The sequence below is a fragment of the Mastomys coucha genome, unplaced genomic scaffold (assembly GCF_008632895.1).
Source record: "Mastomys coucha isolate ucsf_1 unplaced genomic scaffold, UCSF_Mcou_1 pScaffold22, whole genome shotgun sequence".
Lineage (NCBI taxonomy): Eukaryota > Metazoa > Chordata > Mammalia > Rodentia > Muridae > Mastomys > Mastomys coucha.
In genome coordinates, this window is record NW_022196905.1 from 166,556,436 (window position 1) to 166,560,726 (window position 4,291).

Here is a 4,291-nt window from a genome sequence, read left to right on the forward strand (position 1 = left end):
CGGCATCTACACAGGATGGCCACGGCATCTACACAGGATGGACACAACATCTACACAGGATGGACACAGCATCTACTCAGGATAGCCATAGCATCAACAGATTTGCCTCTTCAGCTGTGTGGAAACATGGCTAAGTGTCATCTATAAAACAGAGCAAGCTCTCACCAGATATCAAGCATGATGGTGTGCCTTACCTTGGACTTCCCAGCTTGCAGAACTGTGAGATGCAAATGTACACTGTTGTGAGCTACCCAGTCTAGGGTATCTTGTTCCAACTGCTGAAATGACCGAAAGCTAAAGAGCAGACAGAGGGGAGCCCATGCTGCTGAGGGCCCTGCAGGGCATGAGCACAGAGTCATATTATATTAAAAGGGGCTTGGGGAGCTTTCAGTCCCAGGTCAAAGGAATTGCTCGAATGACTCTCTGTGCCTCCATGGTGGTTTGAATAGGCAGGGTCCCCATAGACTCACCAGTGTTTGAATGCTTGGCCCATAGGAGTGGCACTATCAGGAAGTGTGGAGTAGGTGTGGCCTTGTTGAGTTGAAGTGTATCACTGTGGGAATGGGCTTTGAGGTCTCCTGTGCTCAAGTGACACAGAGTCTCCTTCTGCTGCCTGTGGATCAAGATTAGAACTCTCAGCTCCTTCTCCAGCACCATGTCTGCCTACACGTTGCCATGCTTGCTGTCATGGCAACAATGGACTGACAGTCTAGAACTGTAAGCCAGCCCCAGTTAAATGCTTTCCTTTATAGAGTTGTCCTGGTCATGGTGTCTCTTCATAGCAGTAAACTGTAAGACAGCCTATTTTTTTAAAGATTTATTTATCTGTTTGATGTATGAGTGCTCTATTGGCATGTACACCTGCATGCCAGCAGAGGACATCGGATCCCATTACAGATGGTTGTGAGCCACCATGTATTTGCTGGGAATTGAACTCAGGACGTCTGAAAGAGCAGCCAGTGCTCTTAACCACTGAGCCATCTCTCCAGCCCTGACCTCCTTTTTGTTCTTTCTTTCTTTTTCATTCTCCTCTTTTCTTTTTTGTGTGAAGCTGAGGTCTACAGCATGCTAAGTATGTGCCTGCCACTCCACTTACACTTCTTACCGGTGGTTCTGTCCAGGTCCTAGAAGTGTCACTGGGTTAGGATTCAGAAAATATCCCCTGAGACATTTTGTAAGCTCATTATCTCCCTGATAAAAAAAAGCAGAATGGACCAGTTGACTGCTACAGGCCCCACCCAGACTAACACCCATTGTGAGAGTCAGGGCTGTTCCCCTAGACAGATACACTGACAGCTGATGGACCATAGAGGCCCCTGACTCCCTGGATGCTGGTTAAACAACCATGGAGGAATAACAACACCAGGTAGCAGGGTAGGGGTGGGGTGGGGTGGGGAGGGCTGGTCAACAGATGTGAAAAGGGCAGTAAAATATAGATGAGCAGAAGCTGGGATCATTCACAAAGAGCAGCTCCGCCCACTTCGCTTCGACTCCCTGTAAGGAGGCTCCTTGGCTCACAGTTAGTTACTGCCTAGCAGGGTGCTCAGAAACCTCAGAGCCCCTCAGCCATGCTGTTTCCATCAGTAGAGTGCTAGGGTTTGAGAACTTATGGTAACTGTGGAGAGAAAGCCAAAGAGGTTTTAGTCTGAGAGTTAGGACTGGGTAAGGCAGAGGGAGGGAGGGCTGGAAAGAAGTACCAGCCGTGCCAGGTACTCAGGAGACTGAGACGAGAGGTCTAACAGATGCCAGGCCAACCTGGGCTACATGGCAGTACTCTCTCAAGGAATGGGGAGGGAGAGAGGAGGGGGCAGGGAGGGCGAAAGTGGGGGAGGGAAAGGAGAAAGAGAGATCTCTCAAGGAGAGGGGGAGAGAAGCACCCACATTTGCACACGTTCCTACACACATATAATCCAGTCCCAGTGAGCTTACCCTAAGCTCGTCTGTCCCCTCCCCAACTTAGCTCCTCAGCCATACTCCTTCACCCTCTAGGTCTTTGGCTCTGTGCTTTTCTTTAGCTCAAAATAGCTCTCCCTCCAAGGAGAAGGCTAGTCTAGTGTAGACCAATGACAATATCCAACTTACCTGCTTCCTCTTTGTGGCCAGGTAGGCAGCCTCACTAAGACGGACTTTTAAAGATTTGTTTATTTTATGTGTTTTGCCTACATGTCTGTCTGTCCACCGGGTGTGCAATGCATGCAGAGGCCAAATGAGAGCATAGGATCCCCTGAAACTAAAGTTACAGACACTTGTGAGCCGCCATGTGGGTGCTGGGAATGGAACCTGAGTACTCTGGAAGAGCAGCCCATGCTCCTAACCACTGAGCCACCTCTCCAGTGGCCCGTGATGAGCTGGAAACAGAATAACCAATCAAACAAACAAAGCCAGGCTCCTGTCTGTTTTTAATCGGAGTGAGACAGCCTCTGGTGGGGACCCAGCGCTGTATGAGAAGGACAGTCAGACTCCTGGGTGCTCCTGAGCACTGGACCCTGTAGCCTTGAGCAGCTGACAGGGGGGAAGTAAAATTCCCCCTTCCTCTCCCCGTCCCAGGTGCGGGGGGTGGGTGGGGTGGGGGGAGGATGTCCCCAAGGCAGCACACTTGACTGGCTTGTAAGGGGCCCCAGCTTGATTGCCAACACCACAAAAAAAAAAAAAAAAAAAAAAGAATGCCAGGCAATGGTGGTGTGTGCCTTTAATCCCAGCACTTGGGAGGCAGAGAAAGATGGATCTCTGAGTTCCCGGCCAGCCTGGTCTACAGAGCGAGTTCTAGGACAGCCAGGGCTACACAGCGAAACCCTGTCTCAGGAAAAGAGAGAAACCCTGTCTCAGGGGGAAAAGAAAAAGCTTTTACATTTTTTTAAAATAAACAGATGTTTGATGTATTGTGAACATTTATTCAATCATTAAATAAAGACCACTCTTGGTGATGAGTTCGTACTAAGAGGCAAATGAGCGGGATGAGGCAGGAAGGTCATTCTTGTTGTGTATAACAGATCATGTTTCTCAAGGTCACTGTTCAGAATGGCCCTAATGCTCATGGCCTGACTGCTTCTGCTGTGGCCACTCAGCAGATAACCTAGGGTGCCAACTCTGTGGTGTGTGCGACACTACCGCCCCCCAGTGTGCACAGTCCTCCTTGCTCACTAACCCCACGGTTCTCATCCTGGGACATCCCCCCACACACACCCGACCAAGATTTCAGCTCCATCTTGGAGCTGATCCTCTGCTGACCCCACCCGCCCTTCCTGAGCCAGGTGAGTTCAGTGTTTGCTGATGAAATTCATTTGCGTGTCTCTTCATTAGCTCAGAAAAAGAGTTGCTGAGTGCTTTCCTTGGCGAGGCCATGTGTTCAGGATGCTCATAAAGGAAGAGCATCTCTCTGAAGCTTACAGAGACAATAAGGGGCATTGGTGAAGCAACATGAATCAAATTGAGCAAGAAGAGAAAGAAACAGAAGGCGGTGCATTTTTTTTTTTTTTTAAAAAAAGTGCTCTGTATGTTTTCTCTCATCTGTGGTTCCTAGATTTTATGTAGTCTCATAAAATCAAATATGTTTATTAAATAAAAGTAGAAGCAAGATTCTCTAGGAGAGCAAAGGGGATTAGTAGTAGGAAAGATGGGGCTGGCACTATAGCTCAGTGGTTAGGAGCACTCGCTGTGCTCAGAGAGGATGCTGGTTCAGTTCCTAGAACCTACATGTCAGCTGACTGCCATCTGCTGCTGTTGTGTTGGGGAATCTGATGTGTGCTTCTGGCTTCTGTAGCACCAGGTACACACATGGTGTGCATACACACACACTGGCAAACTCTCAGACACATATAAAAACAAAAGTGTTTCGTGGATCTGAGCAGGGCAAGGTGAAATGTGCTCAACATGCAGTACACCCCTGCAAGAATTTTTTAAATAAGATAACATATGAGAGGCAGGCAGATCTCTGTGAGTTCCAGGACAGCCAAGACTCTTACACAAAGAAACCCTGTCTCAAAAGAAAAACAAAACAAAACAAAAAAACAAATTAAAAAAAAAAAAAGAATAAAATAAAATGTGCAGGTCAGGGCTGGAGAAATGGCTCCGTGGTTAAGATCTCTGACTGTGCTCTTCCAGAGTCCTGAGTTCAAATCCCAGCAACCACATGGTAGCTCACAACCATCTGTAATGGGATCTGATGCCCTCTTCTGGTGTGTCTAAAGACAGCTACAGTGTACTCGTATAAATAATAATAAATAAATAATATTTTTTTAAAATGTGCAAGCATTATATACATGTGTGTAAGCCCACCTACTTGAAGGCTTCA